This window comes from Hyperolius riggenbachi, chromosome 4 (assembly GCF_040937935.1).
Source record: "Hyperolius riggenbachi isolate aHypRig1 chromosome 4, aHypRig1.pri, whole genome shotgun sequence".
Classification (NCBI taxonomy): Eukaryota; Metazoa; Chordata; class Amphibia; order Anura; family Hyperoliidae; genus Hyperolius; species Hyperolius riggenbachi.
The window spans coordinates 204983337-205005192 of NC_090649.1; the positions used below are offsets into that span (position 1 = coordinate 204983337).

Below are 21856 nucleotides of genomic sequence, written 5' to 3' on the forward strand. Positions count from 1 at the left end.
AAAGCAGAGCCGTGGCCGTGTATGGGACTCTCCCCTCAAAGAGGGATGAAAGTAAGTCATGCACATCTTCCCAGAAGGGTCGTATGCGGGTACATGACCAAAAGATGTGGAGTGAGTCAGCATCATTTGCGTGGCAGCGCCAGCATTTCCCCTCCCCTCCCCTGCTCATTTTAGAGAGACGGTGTGGGGTGAGATATACCCGATATAGAAATTTGAGGGAAATTAACTTGTGTTTAGCTGCAATGGGAGTGGAGATGAAGTGGGCCAAAGTTTCCGTCCACTCCTCCTCAGAAAGACCAGGTATGTCTCTTCGCCAAGTCTCAAGGAGTCTGACAGCCTTGCCCGCCACGTGGTTCATCAAAAGTGCATAGATTTGTGATACTAGCCCCGTTAAACCAGAGTGTGATAGTAGATTTTCCAAAGGGTGGGATTGCACCTTCAGGTCAGCTGATCTAAACTGTACTGTAAAAGCATGTCTCAATTGCAGGTAACGAAAGAGCATATGGTTAGGTAATGAGTATTGGGCTTTCAGGTCGCTGAATTGCCTAATTGTGTTACCTTCTGTTATGTCCCGCAGCTTAACTACTCCCCTGTCTGCCCATAAGACTGGATCCGGAACGCTTAGAAATTCTTTTAATTTAACGTTGTTCCACAGGGGAGTATGTGGAGACCACTGTCCCAGCTGGGACAGAAAGGAGCCTGCTAACTCCCATGCCTTGACAGCTGTGACCATGGGCATAGTTAGGGAGGTAAGGGCTTTGGGACCCCTGAAGGGCAGGCTGGAGAGGGCTAGGGACGAACCCAAAACAGCTGCCTCCAAAACTGTGGCTGGGTTGTCTGGAGCCTGGGCGAACCACCAGTAGATTGAGACTAGGACAGCTGACCAGTAATAGAGTTTAAGGTTAGGAAGTGCAATCCCACCCCTGTCGGCAGGAAGCTACAGACTCCCCAAGGCAACGCGTGGCGAGGAAGGAGACCAGAGAAAGGAGGTTAATAGTTTATCCATTTCCCAGAAAAAACTAGCCGGGAGGACCATTGGTGTGTTTCGGAATAGATATAGAAACTTAGGCAGGACACACATTTTGAACAGGTTGCTGCGGCCCAAGAGGGATATCGGAAGGGATTTCCACGCTCGCAGTTTCTCCCTAACCAGGTCCACAGTGGGGACCACGTTGAGGTCATAAAAATCCTGAGGGTTAGAAGAGGTAGTAATGCCGAGATATTTTAATTTTGATACCACTTTCAAGGGATGTGTGGGGGGGTCTATGGCAGGATATGGGTCCAGTGGCAATAAAAGGGATTTGCTCCAGTTGATAACCAGTCCAGAGAAAGTGCCGAACTCCGAAATCAAATGGAGAGCCATATCAAGTGATCTGCGGGGATTGGCCAGGTATAAGAGTAAGTCGTCCGCGTATAGGGAGACCTTTTCCTCAAGGCTCCCCACACGTAGGCCCTCAACTTCATTAGATGATCGGAGCAGCGCCGCCAGGGGCTCCATCGCCAGCGCAAAAAGCGGCGGGGAGAGAGGACAACCCTGGCGAGTACCCCGTGCCAGTGGAAAGAAGGACGATACCCTGGCACCAGTCCTCACCTTTGCTTTAGGGTAGGAGTATAGGGCTTGCACATACGTTAAGAAATTGGGGCCAAAATTGAATTTTTTAAGTACTTCCCACAGATATATCCACTCGACACTATCAAAAGCTTTTTCAGCATCAAAGGATGCTATAATCCTTGATCCGCAATTGGAGTGTCGAGTGGATAGGTTCGTCATGAGTCTGCGTAAATTTATGTCGCACCCCTTGCCAGGTATAAAACCTGATTGGTCAGGGTGTACCAGAGAAGTAATTACCTCATTTAGGCGCCTGGCCATAATTTTCGCTAAAATTTTGCTATCAACATTTAAGAGTGAGATTGGTCGGTACGAGGAGCATAACGTGGGGTCTTTGTCTTTCTTAAGGATGAGTGTAATTAGTGCCTCTGACATAGTTGGGGAAACCGTGCCCGTGGCACGCACCTCCTTAAAAACCTTAAGAAGTTGAGGGGCTAATTGTTTTTTGTATTTGGCATATAGTTCTGCTGGAAGTCCGTCAAGCCCAGGGGATTTCCTAGTTTTAAGTGAGGAGATTGCTTGGCAGACCTCCTGGAGGGTGATTTCGGCCTCTAGTGCTTCAAAATTGTCCTGTGAGAGTCGGGGCAGGGAGATATGTGCAAGAAAGGTCTGAATTTCAAGAGGGGATTTAGAGACTGTAGAGGAGTACAGTTTGATGTAATATTTTTTAAATTCGGCATTAATATCTCCTGGGTGTGTTAGTTCCACAAAGTCGTCTCCTATTAGCCTTGCTATCTGAGTAATGGCCTTCTCCTGGTTCACTAATTGCGCTAGAAGTCTGCCAGTCTTATCTCCGTGCTCAAAGATTTTAGTAGCTTTGGCTTGGATGCCTTGTTTAGTGTAGTCTAGTTGCTTAGTAGAGAGAGCCAGGAGAGTAGACTGCCATAGGTCATAGGAGGGGTCGGATTTGTCTGCTATATATTGCTGTTCTGCCTCTGCTGCTCTCTGCTCTAGATTTGTCAGGATGATCTGTGACTGTCTCTTTTCCTCAGCTATACTGGACATATATGCCCCCCTTGTGACAGCTTTATGAGCGTCCCATTGAATCAGGGGAGGTACAGGTTCATGAGAGAGTTGCCAATACTCCTTCATTTTATCCATTACAGAATAGCGGACCCTGGGGATCTCTAACCAGTGAGGAGCGAGCCTCCAAACATAATCTGAGCATGTCTGACCCAAGTCCAGCGTGAGTTCTATTGGGCAGTGATCCGAAATCCCTCTGGGCGGCATAGCAATACCGTGGACCAATGCCTGTCCCGCCGAAGTTGTGAATGCTAAATCAATCCTGGACAGGGTCCGGTATGAGGAGGAGTGGCACGTATACCCGGGGGTATCTGGATGCTTCCAGCGCCAGACATCGCATAATAAAAAAGCTGAGGACCAGTCTCGTAGATGCGGGGGTTCGGAAGATCTGGGTGTCAGCCTGTCATTAAGGGCAGACGGGACCATATTAAAATCGCCCATGTAGAATTTATATGGGGTGGGGAAGGTTAATGTTTTCTGAGCAATTTCATGTAATAGGTCAGGAGTGCCTGGAGGTGGGTTATAAATCCCAGCGATGACCAAGGTCACTTCATATATTTTTGCGTGAATAATTACATATCTGCCGGAAGCATCCAGATCCAGGTGCAACAGCTGGAAAGGTAATCCTTTTTTAACCAGTATACTGACGCCCCTAGAGTAGGAAGAGTATGATGAGTTATATGCAGGGGCGTAGCAATAGGGGTTGCATCGGGGCCCTTGGGTCAGAGGGGCCCCGAAGGGCCCTCCCTCAACTACAGTATTAGCTCTCTATTGGTCCTGTGCTCATAATAATTACTTCTATAGATACTTTGAATAGTGGTAATCACTAACAAACTGTTCCCCATCCTCTTCTTGCACCTCTGACACTGTAGTTGCCATTGGCAGGTTTTGGTGTGTAGTATCAATTGTTATGTATAGAGTGCTTGGGGGGCCCCATTGTAAAACTTGCATTGGGGCCCACAGCTGCTTAGCTACGCCACTGGTTATATGAACTGCCTATCCAAGGTTTCTTGAGCGCCAAGAGCTTACTGCCCATCAGGTGGGTCTCAACTAATATAATAATCTGAGGGGAAAATTTCTTAAGGAAATTAAAGACTAAAGATCTTTTAATTGCTGAATTTAACCCCCTGACGTTCCATAAGGTAATTTTAAGTTGTTCAGTTCTCTTAGCCATAGTCATAGTAAGGGAGACATATATATATAGCTAGAACATAAAACATAGGAGCAGAGTGAGAGACCCAGACTCTAAGTTCCCCCTTAAGTGCTAACCTACCCCCCCTCCCTTCCCACCCCCACCCAGACCTAATACTCACAGTCCCACCCCGCAGCTTCAACCCAATCTCGAAGACGCATGGATCCCAACCCGCGAAACTGTAGAGAGTAACCATACACAAGTGCTGGCCAAGGGGCCCCAGGTGCAATATAACATGTAAATGCAACAATCCCAGATCCCCCCTCCCCCCCCCCCGCTTCTCAGTCGCATCAATTAGGGCTTGTGCAAGCAGCAAATATAGATCATCCCCCCCCCCACAGAATGCGACTTGAGAGTAGTTATGACCCCGCCTATAACCTATAATATGAAAATATAGATAAGCAAACGTTTTGTGTAACCATCAAACATTCTGGTAAATAAGAGGACCAGTGTCTATTGGGCTAAATTGAGAGTCCTCCATAACAGGATTAGGGCCTACATGGTAGCAAAGGAGCCTTGCTGCTTAGTCTGTGTTAACGGGCACACATTCCGTATACATAACTGTCCTTGAAGTAAACAGCCTCGATCGAGAGAGGGGAAGTAGCAGATGATGTTGGTTCTAAAGTCAGATCTTGAACAATCAGAGTCTATTCCCAATAGAGGCAGTGCAGTCCAGAGGATCCCCTCCAGTGATACTAGCCAGGCAGGGAGGACAGAAGGATAGCACGCCAAGGGCTAGCAAAGGACTGTACGGAAGTGTGATACTTGGAAAGTAAAGAGAAGAAAGCAAAAATAGAGCCCGTTAACACAGAAGTTAGTTAAGTCAGCATGGTCTTACCATCTCCTGTCAGTCCTTAAGCGTGTCTATCCAGTCCGAGGCCTCCTGAGCTGTAGTAAAAAAGTGGGCCTTGTCTTGATGCTGCACACGCAACCTAGCAGGGAATAGCATTGCGTACTTCAGCCCTTTTTTTCGAAGCCGAGAGCGGACATTGTCGAAAAGCTTCCTTTTGCGTTGTGTTTCGGTCGCCAAGTCAGGGAAAAACATCAAGACAGCGTTCTCATGGTGGACTTCCTCCATCTTGCGGGCCTCTCTTAAAATGGCGTCGCGGTCCTGATAGTTCATCAGCTTGAAGATGAAGGGCCTAGGGACCCCGCCCGGCAGCTGGGTGCGTGTTTGTAGGCGGTGGGCTCTCTCTATCACAAAGCAAGTGGAGAAGTTCGCGTCAGGAAACAGACGGCGGAGCATCGTTGTTGTAAAGGCCACAGGGTCTTCTCCCTCCACACCCTCAGGTAGTCCCAGCAGGCGGAGGTTATTGCGACGGTTCCGGTTTTCGCTATCCTCCGCTCTCTCTTCAAGGCGCTGTATCCTAGATTGGTAATCATCAGGGCTGTTCCGCATCTTCCTTCGCTGGCATAGTCTGGGTTGCCTTTGGCTTCCTCCGCACAGTAGGTAAGATGGCGGCGGGGCCTAGTTCTGTGAGGTTAGTGGAGCCTTTTGCAGTAGCCGGTCCGCGCTTGCCCCATTTGCTAAGCGACATCCAGGGGGCACAGGGGGAGTGAGGGTCATCCAGCCACAGCCTTGGCGGCGATTTGAGCCCGATGAAATAGAGGATAAGAGCTGTTAATTAGAGCCGCACCCGGAGCTCCAGGAAAACACGTCCGCTCAGCACATGCGCATGGCCACGCCCCCCGAGTTTCAGACCACTTTAAATAGTAAGTTTACAATGTTCATAAAATTGGATGTATACGCCATTCTATATGATGGGTTGTTCAGTTTTCTTAAAGGAGTACTGTAAGCTAAAAAAAAAAAAAAAGAGTTCAACCTGGGGCTTCTACCGGCCCCTGCAGACGTGCTGTGCGCGCTCCGGGAAAAAAGCGATCCTTTATTCCTGCCCACGGCTCCCTTCCGACTTTCACAGCTTTAATGTCACGGGCCTGTGAGACCCTGGTGGCCCGCGTCCTGAATCGTTTTGTCCCAGCTTGGGCACAGGACCTCTGCGTTGGGCCGGTAGAAGCTCCAGATAAGTTGAACTCTTTTTTTCAACTTACAATATTCCTAAAGTTTAGAATGCTGTAAAGATGATCACTGTGCAGTGTTGGACTACAAATCAACATTCTAAATATAATGCTGAAAAAAATAAAGGGAACACAAAAATAAAACCTCCTAGATCTGAATAAAGGAAATATTATTAAATACTTAGTTCTTTAGATAGTTCAATGTGCTGACAATGAAATCATACAAAAATTATCAATGGAAATAAAATTTATCAACCCATGGACGTCTGGATTTGGAGTCACACTCAAAATTAAAGTGGAAAAAAACACTACAGGCAGATCCCACTTTGATGTAATGTCCTTAAAACAAGTAAAAATGAGGCTCAGCAGTATGTGTGGCCTCGACACAATGCCTGGGTATGCTCCTGATGAGGTGGCGGATGGATTTCCTCCCAGACCTGGACTAAAGCATTCACCAACTCCTGGACAGTCTGTAGTGCAACGTGGCATTGGTGGATAGAGCAAGACATGATGCCCCAGATGTGCTCAATTGGATTCAGGTCTGAGGAACGGGTGACCAGGCCATAGCCTCAATGCCTTCATCTTGCAGGAACTGGCTGACACACTCCAGCCACATGAGGTCTAGCATTGTCTTGCATTAGGAGGAACCCAGGAATAATCGCACCAGTATATGGTCTCACAAGGCTTCTGAGGATCTCATCTATGCGCTTTGAGTCTTATGGGAGAAAAGCGCTTTACAAATGTTATTGTATTGTATTATTGTATCTCAGTACCTAATGGCAGTCACACTATCTCTGGCAACTGCATGGAGGGACATGCGGCCCCCCAAAGAAATGCCACCCCACACCATTACTGACCCACTGCCAACCGGTCAGGCTAGTGGATGTTGCAGACAGCAGACTGTTCTCCATGACGTCTCCAGACTCTGTCACATGTGCTCAGTGTGAACCTGCTTTCATCTGTAAAGAGTACAGGGCACCAGTGGCGAATTTGCCAATCTTGGTGTTCTCTGGCAAATGCCAAACATCCTGCATGGTGTTGAGCTGTAAGCACAACCTCCACCTGTGGACGTTGGGCCCTCATACCACCCTAATGGAGTCTGTTTCTGACCGTTTGAGCAGACACATGCACATGTGTGGCCCGCTGGAGGTCATTTTGCAGCGCTCTGGAGGTGCTCCTCCTGTTCCTCCTTGCATAAAGGTGGAGGTAGCGGTCCTGCTGTGAAGATCATGATGGCCACAATTGTTTAATGACCCTTGTGAGATGGGCCCCAAGACCATGAAGGGCGCCAAGGGTAGGTAAGAGAAAGGGTGTGACAATTGGGGAGGCCCCATGAATTGTTGTTACGCCACTGGCAGTTGCGCTATAATACTGCGCTGCCCAGGTCAGAAGCAGCGCCAGAAGCTCCCAAAAGGACTGCACCATTCTCTGTGATGATGCATGATTGCTATGTCATGACATTTAGGGCACGCTAACAATTTAAGGCATAGCGATAACGCGCTGGCCCTGTGTAGGGTCTATCCTTCCTGCAGAATGAAAGAAAAATTGCGGACACACCAGGAATGCATTTAGGGTGTAAAAGGATGAAATAAGTTTTAAATGGTAGAGATTAGTTTGTGAGCTCCTCTGAGGGACAGTTAGTGACATGACTATATACAGTATGTAAAAGCTTTGTTGACAATGTCAGTGCTATATACAGTGGGTTTTCCACATTTTGTCACATTACTGCCACAAACATGAATCAATTTTATTGTAATTCCACATGAAAGACCAATACAAAGTGGTGTACACGTGAGAAGTGGAACGAAAATCATACATGATTCCAAAAATGTTTTACAAATAAATAACTGCAAAGTGGTGTGTGCATAATTATTCGGCCCTCTTTGATCTGTGTGCAGTCAGTTGCCTATAGACATTGCCTGATGAGTGCTAATGACTAAATAGAGTGCACCTGTGTGTAATCTAATGTCAGTACAAATACAGCTGCTCTGTGAGGGCCTCAGAGGTTGTCTAAGAGAATATTGGGAGCAACAACACCATGAAGTCCAAAGAACACACAAGACAGGTCAGGGATCAAGTTATTGAGAAATTTAAAGCAGGCTTAGGCTACAAAAAGATTTCCAAAGCCTTAAACATCCCATGGAGCACTGTTCAAGCTATCATTCAGAAATGGAAGGAGAATGGCACAACTGTAAACCTACCAAGACAAGGCCACCCGCTTAAACTCACAGGCCGAACAAGGAGAGCGCTGATCAGAAATGCAGTCAAGAGGCCCATGGTGACTCTGGACGAGCTGCAGAGCTCTAAAGCTCAGGTGGGAGACTCTGTCCATAGGACAACTATTAGTCATGCACTGTACAAAGTTGGCCTTTATGGAAGAGTGGCAAGAAGAAAGGCATTGTTAACAAAAAGCATAAGAAATCCCGTTTGCAGTTTGCCACAAGCCATGTGGGGGACACAGCAACCATGTGGAAGAAGGTGCTCTGGTCAGATGAGACCAAAATGGAACTTTTTGGCCAAAATGCAAAATGCTATGTGTGGCTGAAAACTAACACTGCACCTCACTCTGAACACACCATCCCCACTGTCAAATATGGTGGTGGCAGCATCACGCTCGGGGGGTACATCTCTTCAGCAGGGACAGGAAAGCTGGTCAGAGTTGATGGGAAGACGGATGGAGCCAAATACAGGGCAAACTTGGAAGAAAACCTCTTGGAGACTGCAAAAGACTTGAGACTGGGGCGGAGGTTCACCTTCCAGCAGGACAATGACCCTAAACATAAAGCCAGGGCAACAATGGAATTGTTTAAAACAAAACATATCTATGTGTTAGAAAGGCCCAGTCAAAGTCCAGATCTAAATCCAATCGAGAATCTGTGGCAAGACAAAAACTGCTGCTCACAAACGATGTCCATCTAATCTGACTAAGCTGGAGCTGTTTTGCAAAGAAGAATGGGCAAGGATTTCAGTCTCTAGATGTGCAAAGCTGGTAGAGACATACCCTAAAAGACTGGCAGCTGTAATTGCAGCAAAAGGTGGTTCTACAAAGTATTGACTCAGGGGGGCCGAATAATTACGCACACCCCACTTTGCAGCTATTTATTTGTAAAAAATGTTTGGAATCATGTATGATTTTCGATCCACTTCTCACATGTACACCACTTTGTATTGGTCTTTCACGTGGAATTCCAATAAAATTGATGCATGTTTGTGGCAGTAATGTGACAAAATGTGGAAAACTTCAAGGGGGCCGAATACTTTTGCAACCCACTGTACATACACCATAATAATAATCCCTTGCTGTGTGCAGGCAAAACAACCAATGGGACAAACTGAGAGAAAGTGCACTAAAATGATGACGAACCATATGCTCAGGGATGCAAAACAAACTACTGCTAGCTCAAGGCTGATGAGTGCCCAGAATATAGACCAAGTTAAGAAAATACTAGGATAGAGCGTTTAAAAAAAAATGTTTAGGCAATCGTGTATGGTAAATAAGATATATTTCAAAAGGAATGGTAGCCTTTTATAAACCAGTAGTATCCTCAGGCACACCAGCAGGCAATGCTAGTTTGGTAGACTACCCGGTCCTAAGGATTCTCTGGATGTGCCAAGAAGGCAGTTGGAGATAAATAACCCCTGGATGACTATTGGCTATAGGAAGTGCGCGTGAGCCAGCCAATCACCAAGGAGGTGTGTTCAGCCCCAACACGCGAGAAACGCTGCTTTCGGTACTCCACTATGGGTACACCACGTTAGACATATGCGGTCTGTTCCAGCAGCCGGTGAGGTGAAGTGTGTGAGGAAAGGTCAAGCAGCAGACATTAGTGCATGTGGCCTGGTTACCTTGCACATCTAAGAAGGAACAAATAATTCCAAACAATATGTACAGATTTTGAAGCAACATATGCCATCATCCGGAAAATGTCTTTTTCAGGGAAGGCCCTGCTTATTTTACTGCATCCTGCCATTATTATAGCAGTTTAGTAAATAAGTCAGCAGTCCGGGAGCTAATTTGGACTGCCTGCAGGGCAGATATGCCCCCATAGAAAACATTTAGTGCATAATAACACAAATGACAAAGGAGACTTTAAAATGTCCCTGTAGGGGGAAAAAAGTGCCCTAAATGGGTACTTACCTCAGTAGAGGTAGGCCTCTAGATAATCCAGAGGCTTCTGTCTTCCACCTCATCTCCACCAATCCTGTACTGGGCCACGCTTCCATCCATGAATGACCATGTCTGCCCTGCGCAGGATACTTTGTGCCTGAACAAATATAGCTCAGAGCCACCAGGGTCTGCTTTTTCCTCTCAATCACAGATGAAAGTGCGCGCGTGAACTAGGGGCCTAGTGCTGGATCGGTGGTCTCAAGGAGGACGTGAGAAGCCTCTTGAGGATCCAGATGCGTCCCTCTACCGAGGTAAGTATGTGACTTTCTCTCCTTTTAAAGTCACAGGTTTGCTTTAAACTGAACAGCTGAAATCCTATCCAGGCAAGAATACATTTCAGTTCCAAAACTATAGAAAAATGTCTCTACAGCTTCAAAATAATTACAGCGCTGTTAAAAGGTGGTGGAACACTTCAATAGGTATACAAAACTCACTGAAAGCAAGATAGAGATCTTATCAACACTGTTTGTCTTGAGGAAGAAAGCCAATGACCGAGACAAATGTTCTAAATGACTTCAGTGCTTCCCCTCTCATCTACCTCCTAGGTGTCGGTCATTTGCCACAACCATAGACTTGAGTGAAATTGGTCCGTTCACTGGATTGTCATGTTGATTCTGTGAGTTTCTTAAAACGTTCTGCACAGTTGCCTGATTAAATATAGGATAACATTATACAGTAGCTATTGAAAAGAGCAATAAAAGCTTCAATAAACTAGCCCAGGTAAAGCTAATATAATGATAACACTAATGGACAAGTAAAACACTGCAGAAAGAATATAAAACTTAAAGCCCGAGTGCTCCCGTAGACCTCCGAAGTCCCTGCGGCGGCGGACGCAAACGGGGGAGCCAGCGCAGCACCGAGGGCACCGGGAGAGGAGAGGGAAGGCTCATTAGGACCGAGCCTTCCCTCTCCTTAGGTGAGTATCTGACTTTTTTATTTTTAATGTGGTACCCATTGGCTTTAAACAATGATGCTGGCCAGCTTCCCTGCTCCCTACACAGTTTTTTTTGGCAGTTGGACAGAGCAACTGCCATTCACTAAGTGCTTTTGAAAATAAATAAATCCCTGAGAATTCCCTATGAAGAGATGAACTAGTCCAAAACCTGTCGTTTCTGTAAGATTTCTACTACCTACTGTAAGTGACAGCAACATAGGAGAAAAGTAATTTATGGCTCATTTTACTCTGGAAAAAATGTACTTTTTATTTGTATATGTTTGCACATATTTTAAATTTTACAATTTTTCGCAATAGTGCCCCTTTAATGAAATTAGCTGTACTGGCAATGCTGCCTTCTCTGAGTACTCTATTCAGAGGGCTTCTACTAATGTGTTTCTTTAGTAAACAGAATAAGTATGTCTAAATATTTTTAGGGCTGTAAATTAATAGGCAAGTTATGCATATGCTTTTTTTAAGTGGTCAATCAGTGGGACTCCCTTAGGATTCTAAATATAAGTAATAGAATGAGTTTCCAGAAAGAGCAAATGTGTCATTAAAGATAATGCCATCCGAGACATAAAAATTCAGTGAGAACCTTTTTTGTCATAGACAAATCATCACAATGCATGTGAATATCTGCAGTTGTTTCTTCGCTGTTTTGTAAATATGTGGTGGGGTGGGGTACAGGCAAAGTCATAAAGTGCAACTTAACATTATCAATATATTTGATTAAAATGTGATTACGGTACACAGTTCACAAAATCTGTTTATCAAAATGTTCCACCCAGTTTATAAAGATTTCTAAAGATTAATGCAGAGGGCATGCCTATAGCATGATTCACTGTTGATAAAGTAGGAAGGAAATAGCTCAGATTCTGTAAGAATATTGAAACTATAAAAAAAAGTGTTAACTCACAAAGCAGTCAATCACTTGGCCTTTGGATATTTGCATGCATATACATCAAAGTACAACAATATATCTGTAGAGCAATGTGTTTTGCAGAGAGCACTTGGACATAACGTAGACTAGGTTAGCATATCCATTGCTCTGATGAAGAGGATCTGTAAACATCAGACGATCGTCCAAAAAGAACAAGGGTAAACTAAAAATATGTTAACAAAATCAAGTCTTACCAATGGAAGAGACCACTACAGCACTGCAAGGCTGGGTGATGAAAAATGCCAGGGCCAGTAAAGAGACGACCAATGCATGTACCCCCTTCATCTCTGCACCCCGCGATGGTTGGTGTGTGCAGTCCTTTGTCTTCTAGACTGACACTATCTCTTCTGATCTGTTAATTATTTGTACCATAATTCTGAAGAGTGCCCCAATTAACCTTTGGACACTAATAACATATCTATGACTGTCAGTGTGATTACACTCTGTATTGCACTCCCCTTCCACGCCAGGATTAGAATATGACACTGAACTTCTGGAAGCAACCAGAAGTCTAATGTGATAGACAGTCTTCATTTTACATACATTATCCTATGTAATAATCATAAAAAAGGTGTGTATTAGGGCTCTTTAGCAATTCTTGCAATTCCGATTTTGATGCAATTTTACATGTGATTCAGATTTTTTATGCGATTGGGGCGTCTTGTATACACTGCAAATCGCAATTCCGTTTTGCGATTGTCACTAGATGCTAGCAACACAGGAAGAAAAACGTAAAAATCGTATTAAAAATTGGAATTGCATGTAAAAACACATCAAAATATTGGAATGTATCAGTGCTTTTTTGCACTGCGCATGTGCAGGGAGGGACGCAGAGACACTGAGGAGAGCTGAGGTAGGGCGGGGCCAGAAGGGGCAGGCGTACGCATGTGACGGCCACGCACATGCGCGCAGCGGAACAGTGACAGACCTAGCCCGTTTTTAAACAGGCTAAGGTCACTAGTGTAATATAAAAGTGCCCTAAAAGTCCAAATCGAACAAACATTTTTTTCCCACTCATATTGATGTCTCTGTTGCAGAAATGACACCTTGCTTCCTTTCCTTAGTGACATCACAAGAAGCAAGAGAATAACTGTAATGGGCTACAAGCGCACAAGAGTGATTTCTGCTCTGCTTTGGGATCACCGACAACTCTAAAAAGCATTATGCCAATGAAATTGTATGCAGGGGAACCCACTGGAGCGATTGCTAATAAGTGAAATCGCAATTGCGGATCCTGCAGCATTTCTGGAGCGTTTGGGATTTTATGTTAAAGTGTACCAGAGATGAGTAATAATAAAAGATTTATACAAACCTGGGGCTTCCTCCAGCCCTTGTGCACCAATCGCTCCCACGGCGTCTTCCTCCGCCTTCTTGTTCTCCCGTTATCAGCCAGTCGGCACATGTGCAATGCGGCTGCCCGCACCCCTCCATCTCGCTCCCACGGCTGGGAGCATTCGCCTGTGTATTAGTACAGGTCAGAACGCTCCTGACCACGTGAGCGCGATGGGGTGCGGCCTGGCGTGCAAGTGTGCCCCAACTGGCCAAGCTGTCGGGGCTTCTAATGTGACAATGAGTAGGCGGAGGAAGACAGCGTGGGAGTGATCAGTGTGGAGGGGGCTGAAGGAAGCCCCAGGTATGTGTAAATCTTTAATTATTACTCATCTCAGGGTCACTTAAAGTATAGGAGTGGTTTACAGCAATTTTACTAGCAGAACCCCAAAAAACTTAAAAGAAACGCAAATCACAATTGCTCATTGCGATCACAGATCGCTAGCACTAAAATAAAATCACATCTAAAAGCTCCAGAAAGCGTTTCGTAAATTGCTGTACAAAAAGGTAGCAAAAACAGTGTGTTTGCGATCAGCAATTAGCAAACTGTAGAGGCCCCCTGGCCTGTAGGAAACAAAGGTTTTTTGGGTACTTATAGACTCGAACCTGCACTTGAACACCAACACTTATTACGATACCATCAAAATATGAATCCACATACTAATTGTTGCAGCTGCAGTCAGGGGAGGACTAACAACTCATGGGGCCCCTGGGCAATAGGAGATGGGGCCCCCATACCAGTGTTTCCCACCTTTCACGTTATATTTTTACAGACTAAGATATAATAATTTACTGACAGTAAATATTTTATACTGTAATATTTTATACTGATAAAAACCCCTGCTGCGCGCCAAAAAATGGGTGTGGTCACGCAACAGAATGTGCGCGTGGTCATGGGTGGGGCAAAATATACATGACCTTAGTAGTGGTGTGAAAGGTCTGCCGGGGAAGTTTGAACGCTGACATAGTGTTACCCCCCAAAATACATGTAATCTGACAGCATTTCACCAAAAATCCATGCAATTTGGCAGCAGTTCCTCCAAAATACAGATAATATGGCAGTCGTTCCCCCAAAATAGACGTTATCTGGCAGCAGCGGTTCCCCAAATACACATAATTTGGCAGCAGCTCCCCAAAATATGCGTAATCTGGCAGCGGATCACCAAAAATACATGTAGCAGCAGTGGTTCCCCCAAAATACACAGAATCTGGAAGCAGCGGTTCCCCCATTAAACACAATCTGGCAGCGGTTCCCCAAAAATACACATAATCTGGCAGCTGTTTCCCAAAATACACTTAATCTGGTAGCAGCAGTTCCCCAAAAATAGTTAATCTGGCAGCAGTTCCCCCAAAATAGGTGCCCCCAGTATAGGTAACCAGGTCAAAAGGTATCCCCAGTGAAAGTAACCAGGTCTATAGATTTTCTCAGTGGAGGTATCCAGGTCTATAGGTGTCCCCAGTATAAGTAACCAGGTCTATAGGTGTCCCCAGAATAGATAACCAGGTGTATAGATGTCCCCAGTTAAGATAGCCAGGTCTATAGGTGTCCCCAGAATAGGTAGCCAGGACTATAGGTGTCCCCAGTATAGGTAGCCAGGTCTACAGGTGTCTCCAGAATAGGTAGCCAGGCCTATAGGTGTCCCCAGTACAGATAGCCAGGTCTATAGGTGTCTCCTGTATAGATAGCCAGGTCTTTAGGTGTCCCCAGTATATGTAGCCAGGTGTATAGGTGTTCCCAGTATAGCCAGGTCTATAGGTGTCCCCAGTATATGTAGCCAGGTGGATAGGTGCCCCCAAAATATGTAGCCAGGTCTATATGTGTCCTCAGTATATGTATCCAGCTGTATAGGTGTTCCCAGTATATGTAGCCAGGTCTGTAGGTGTCCCCAGTATATGTAGCCAGGTGGATAGGTGTCCCCAATATATGTAGCCAGGTCTATAGGTGTCCTCAGTATATGTATCCAGCTGTATAGGTGTTCCCAGTATATGTATATGTAGCCAGGTCTATAGGTGTCCCCAGTATATGTAGCCAGGTGGATAGGTGTCCCCAATATATGTAGCCAGGTCTATAGGTGCCCCCAGTATATGCAGCCAGGTGTATAGGTGTCCCCAGTATAGCCAGGTCTATAGGTGCCCTCAGTATATGTAGCTAGGTCTATATGTTCCCCCAATATATGTAGCTAGGTCTATAGGTGTCCCCAGGAGGGGAGGCAGCCAGTGAAAGAGGGTGATGGGCAGTGGCTGTAACAGCGGTAAGTCCCCGCCCGCTGTCAGCCGCTGTGCGACACTTACACATTCCGGAGGGGAGAGCCAGGAAGGGGGGCCCCAAGGTGAGGGAAGGGGGGAGACTTACCCCCTTCTCCGCTGCTATGCACATCACCCTCTTTCACTGGCTGCCTCCCCTCCTGCTCAGGGTTCTCTGGCGGGCCCCCCCCCCCCCCCCCGACCACGGGCCCTCGGTCCGTGCCCGAGTGGTCAGTCCGTCCCTGGCTGCAGTCAGTACAGTCCATTTACTCTTATAGTCTGTGAGGTCTAAACCGGTAGTTTAGAATTTATTTATTTAAACCTCCAAACACATGTGCCTGATAAAGGAGCACCAGATATGTTCTGAGTTGACAGCCAGTTACGACCTAAAAAAAACGATCATATTATTGACTGAAGCAGAGCATACCTGAGCTGGTGTAGACCACATGTATATTTCTGAAATATATTTGTGTCAGCCCTTATAATCCACAGTCCCAAAACCCCTAGGCTTAACACCGGCTTTTTCTCCTTGTTCCATCATCTTCCTTTATTAGAAAGATGGGCAAAATCAGTGAAATCAAGTTATAGGTTCCATTCTAGCTCTCTGGGCCAAATTCCTACCTACATAATGTGCTTGCTATCTGTGGCCAGTCCTGGCAGAAGTGACTGCAGGATGTCCGGCTTCTGTATCAAGGCAGCCCTAGTCCAGAAGCTGACAGAGATGTGGCCAGAAGCCCACCTGGAATTTTGAGGGGATTCATCAGAGTCTGTAGGGCATACATTTGAAAAAGGCACCTGAAAAAAGGGGCTCTGGGTATAAACGAAAAAGCCAGATTCAGCTACAAAGGGAGCCTGGTATAGCCAAAATCGGCTACAAAGGGCGCCTGGTGTAGGAGAAATGTCAAATTTGGTTACAAACGGTGCCTGGTGTAGCTCAAATGCCAAATTTGGTTTCAAAGGGCGCCTGATGTAGCTGAAAAGCTAGTTCTAGTTTATAAAAAGGATGCTGTTATAGGAAAAATTTGTTGGGCTATAAAAGGGCTCTGGATATAGCCTAGAAAAGTGATATAGCTGGGAAAAGTGATTACTATGACCTAACTTATCCCTACTCTAACACAGAACCCTCCCCTGGTGGTGCCTACCCCCAAGACTCCCCTGGTGGTGACAATCATAACCTCCCTCAGTGGTGCCTAACCCTTACCCCTCCCTGGTGGTTCCTAACCCTAACTTCCCTGGTGGTGCCTAACACTAAGACCCCCCTGGTGATTACTATGTCCTAACTTCTCCCTACTCTCACACAGAACCCTCCCCTGGTGGTGCCTAACCCTAAGACTGCCCCTGGTGGTGCCTAACCCTAAGACTGCCCCTGGTGGTGCCTAACCCCAAGACCCCCCCCTGGTGCTTCCTAACCCTAAACCCCCCCTGGTGGTGCCTAACCCTAAGACCCCCCTTGGTGGTGCCTAACCAGAACCCCTCCCTGGTGGTGCCTAACCCTAAGACCCCCCCCCCCCCCCCCCGGTGATTACTATGACCTAACTTCTCCCTACTCTCACACAGAACCCTCTCCTAGTGGTGCCTAAATCTAAGACCCCCCGGTGGTGCCTAACTCTAAGACTCCCTCACTTGTGATGCCTAATCCTACCCCCCCCCACCCCTAAATCAAAAATCTTGGCTACAAAGGGGTGTCCTTTTGAAGCAGAATCAAAAATCTTGTACCCAAAAACCTTGTATCCGAATCAAAAATCTTGGCTACAAAGGGTCACCCTTTTGTAGCTAAATCAAAAACCTTGTAGACAAATCAAAAATATGCGCTACAAAGGGGCGCCCTTTTGTAGCCGAATTGAAAACCTTGTAGCCGAAATGAAAACTCGAGCGCCATTTTCACCACATGGTAGCCGCAATTTGCAGAAATAACATTGAAGTCTATGGAGGCGCCCTTTTAATATAGATGGCTCAGGCGCCTTTTTCCGTCTCTAGGTGGGATCTGAAGGTAGGAGGTCTTCATTACTGTTCGGTAAAGAGGCAAGAGGGTGTGCGAAAAAAACATATGGTACAATATAATCTTGTTATAGTAAATTCTGATATAGTAAAACTTTGGGTATAATATACTAAATTTCCAGGTCCCGGCCAAGCACCGTTATAAGTACACGGGAGTAACCCTTGTTATAGTAAACCCTGATATAATAGAACTTCTGTTATAATAAAGTTTTTTTTAGCCTACCGTGGTATTCTGTATCCATCTATAATAGAAACTTTGGATCTGTGTGGATTACTTTAAAAACATCAGCTGGTGAGACCCATTCTTCCTGTTTAAGCTGCTCCCTGATTACTAAGGGAATTACCTGTCATCTATGACTTGCTTGTGCATGGCTGCAACTCTACATTATCATCCAAGCTGCACAGAAATCTAGACAGAGGAGCACACTATCAGTACTGTACCGGCATTAACTGGTGTGACCTATGCGACCTGAGCAAGCTGTTGCGTGATTAATGCAGACAAACCCCTGCATATTGAGCACTGTGCAGTTTGATCTAGCTTATACACTTGGCTGTGCTCACTTGCTGAAGCATTGATATGAACAAATGACTCCTAATTATTGAATTAGTATAGTACTATAGTATACGTTATGTGCTTAAAGTTTACATGAGCTGAAAAAAAATCTACTGCTGATTTACTTACCTGGGACTTCCTCCAGCCCCTAGAAGCCTCTGTGTCCTTTGTTGCAGTTCCATTGTCTGCAGAAGAGTGACAGACAGCGAAACTGCGGCGAGGGACACAGAGGCTTCTAGGGACTGGAGGAAGCCCCAGGTAAGCAAATCAGCAGCAGATTTTTCATCTTTTTTTAACTCATGTATCCTTTAAGTATGACAGTTTCTGATATAGTACACTTCTGATATAGTAAACTGCTTTGTCCCTTGGAGTTTACTATAAAGGGATTCTCCTGTATATAGTTCCTCAGTGTTGGTTCATAACATTGTGATTGAGTGAGTTAACAAAGAGGAAAAGTTGAGTGAGTTAACAAAGAGGAAAGAGTCTGATTAGAAAATAATTTTAAAACAACCATTTTAAGATATCAAATCTTTTTATCAGTTCATGAAGTGAGAACAGTCAGCAGTCCCAAAGGTCTGTTTGATGTTTCAACTGCAAGATCCCTTTCCCAGTCCAGGAAATGTAATATTTGAATCTTCATAAGGGCAGGTGCGGAGTGTCTCATAGAGAACCAGGGCCGGGCCGAGGCATAGGCTGGAGAGGCTCCAGCCTCAGGGCGCAGTGTAGGAGGGGGCGCACAATTCATTCAGTTGTCATTCCTAATTGTGTATGAGGCAGAAAGAAATAAGAAAACGGGATACATGGCAGTGACTGCAAACCAGATAACTAGATATTGAGGTGTTAGGGAGGTTGGGGGCACTGGGACGCCTCTTAGTCTAGTAGCAATCAGTGTGTGACGGCTGGGGTGGGAGGGATGGAGGGGCGCACTTTGGTGTCTCAGCCTTGGGTGCTGGAGGACCTTGTCCCTGCTCTGTAGAGAACACATCAGATCAGTGTGTTCCCCAGCCTTGACTATGATCCGTGATGAGGCTTGTGCTTTTGTGCTTGCAGTAGACACCTCTGTGTAACATAAGCCAGCGTGTATTGCTTCTGGATTTACTTATGCTCGCCATTTGTTTTGGAACTTACCATATATTTTTATATTTCTAACTTGCTCTTTCACCTATCTCTTGCTATCTGCATTTCTTTGCATGGGCTGGAATACTTAGCTGGAAAAGAGCTATTGACCAGGAGGTCAGAGTAGTTTCATTTGGAGTACCCCTGTATCCTTGCTTGTAAGTGACCTGCTTGTAACATACAACAGTGAAGCAACTGAGGCAAAAGAGTTTCTGCTTAATTGCATCCCTCCATTATACGCATAGGGCCCCCCCGGCCTGGGTGTTTTCTGTGAGTGTGTGACTGGTAGAAACCTGTCTGTGTCAGCCTGCATTGACTTTTTGCGCATGGATGGATTCAGCTAATACCAAGCTTTTTTTGCCATTCAGATGCGCTGTAATCCGGTGTTTTTAATGGTTTATTTTTATGTCTATCCAATTTACATGTATGTTTTTGAATAAATGGTCATATCTAAAGCAATATGATATACTAACCTTGCTTTATTGAATTAAAGTGACTATATGCCTGTAATTAAGCATACCTGTGTGCGGATTCTACTCTTTATTGTAATCACGTGTTTAAAGAGAACCTGTACTGAGTAAAATTATTTAAAATAAACACATGAGGTAACTTCAAATGAACATTACATAGTTACCTTGCCATCAGTTCTTGACAGAAACTCACCATTTTCTTCTGACAGTGAACCCTTCCAGTTCTGACAACATTTTGTCAGAAATGAAATATATCAGTTGCTGTCAGTTATATATCAGTTGCTGTCAGTTACAGCTGAGAGGAGAACTGATGTGTCCATGTTTCCCTATGGCTCAAGTGGGCGATGTTACAGTTTACTGTGTGCAGACCTGTGTGCTTTAGCCTATTAACGGCAACATGACGTTTTAATACGCCGCGCGATCCCGCCGCCGCTGTTTCCGTTGGGATCCCGTGTTTAGTGATTGGGGAAGAGGACCGAGCGGTCCTCTACCCAATCGCAATGCCTGGAGTGAATGGACGTGACGGCGAACAGCGGCCACCTCCATTCACAAAGCAGGAAACTGTTACAGTTAAATAAAGTGTAAAAAAAAAAAGTGATCACTTCTTATAACCAGAGTGTTCACTAGCGCCATCTTGTGTCCAAAAAGTATATCACACACACAAACACATACATATACAGGTACATACACATTATTAATAAAATTAATAAAATTACACTTCCAACCCTCCCCCCTCCAAAAAAAAACACTTTAAAACAAAAATAAGCTTAAAATAAATCAATAAATAGTTGCCTTAGGGACTCAGCTTTTTTAATCTATATTTTATTAGGGAAAATTAATTTTAATTTATTACATAGGGGCTTGTAATTATGGCCAGAACAAAAAAAAAACAGAAAAATAACACCTATACTTCAAAATAATATATTGTCGCCATACATTGTGATAGGGACATAATTTAAACTGCTTAATAATTGGGACAACTGGGTAAATAAAATGTGTTGGTTTTATCCAAAGGAGAATGTTTAATTTTAAACTATAATGGCTGAAAACTGAGAAGAAATTAGATTTTTTTTCCATTATTTTTGTATTTTTCACATTAAAACGCATTTAGAATAAAAAAATTCTTAGCAAAATGTACTACCCACAGAAAGCCTAATTGGTGGCGAAAAAAATGAGGTATAGATCATTTTCTTGTGATAAGTAGTAATAAAGTTATTAGGGAATAAAAGGGAGGAGCACTGACAGGTGAAAATTGCTCTGGTCCGTTAGGGTAAAAACCCTTGGGGGTGAACTGGTTAAGGATTCATGTACTATCCCCAGTGCTCTTGGTTTGCATTTTCTGGAACTAGACAACATGATATATCCTGAGTGAGGAGCTCTGCAGTAGGGTGTTGACTACTGCAACACCCTCCTCTGTGCCCTACCTGCTAGCTATCTGTTACTGCTCCAGGACATCACGAACTCTCACTTACAAAAAACCTTTATCACAGTGGTGCGTTGCAGTGGCCGCTTTGTAAGGTGGCTTACCACACTGCAATGCACTACCTATGCGATGTTCACAGTGTGGATATAACCGTTGTGGCATCGTTATGCACGTAGTACATTACCAATAAATACCGATAAAACCTCTTCAGTAAAACATAATTTTACTTACAATACCAGTGGCAGTGGGCATGTTCTCATGTGTGCATGCAGCTGTCACCGGTGTGTGGCTGCAGTAGAAGGTATGTGTATGTCAATGCACTGTCATGTTGGCTTCTTTGAAAGTTTACATGCCAACAGAACCAAGATTTTTCCCTTCATCAGCCCCCTCCTAGATGCAGTCAGCAACACCCATTTTGGCCAGCTCCAGAACTTTACTGGAGCTGCGTTGCCTTGTTGACTTGTTGCCATCCAGCCTGTTTGACTTTGTCTGATTTCATTTCTGACTTTTTACGTGAACTCTGACTCCTCTCTTGCTTCCTGCCTTCACTTTTAGCTGGGTATTGACCTAGTTTACATAGTTGCCTGTCCTCACCTGTTTGTCTGTCTACTCGCAAATATACAGTATAGAGATGTCGCGAACCTCCGATTTTCGGTTCGCCACCCGGGTTCGCGAACTTCCGCAGAAGGTTCGCGAACCGCAATAGACTTCAATGGGGAGGCAAACTTTGAAAAATAGAAAAAATTATGCTGGCCACAAAAGTGATGAAAAAGATGTTTCAAGGGGTCTAACACCTGGAGGGTGGCATAGCGGAGTGGGATACATGCCCAAAGTCCCG

General features: G+C 45.1%; 1 protein-coding gene across 1 annotated transcript in view; it reads right to left on the reverse strand.

Moving 5' to 3' along the window:
- LOC137504748 (intestinal-type alkaline phosphatase 1-like) overlaps positions 1 to 19804 on the reverse strand; it is a 94772-nt gene extending 74968 nt beyond the window's left edge. The window contains exon 1 of the mRNA XM_068233333.1: positions 19789 to 19804. The gene's annotated coding sequence lies outside the window, so the exon portion shown is untranslated. The remainder of the gene's footprint in view (positions 1 to 19788) is intronic.
- Between the last annotated feature and the right edge of the window lie 2052 nt (positions 19805 to 21856).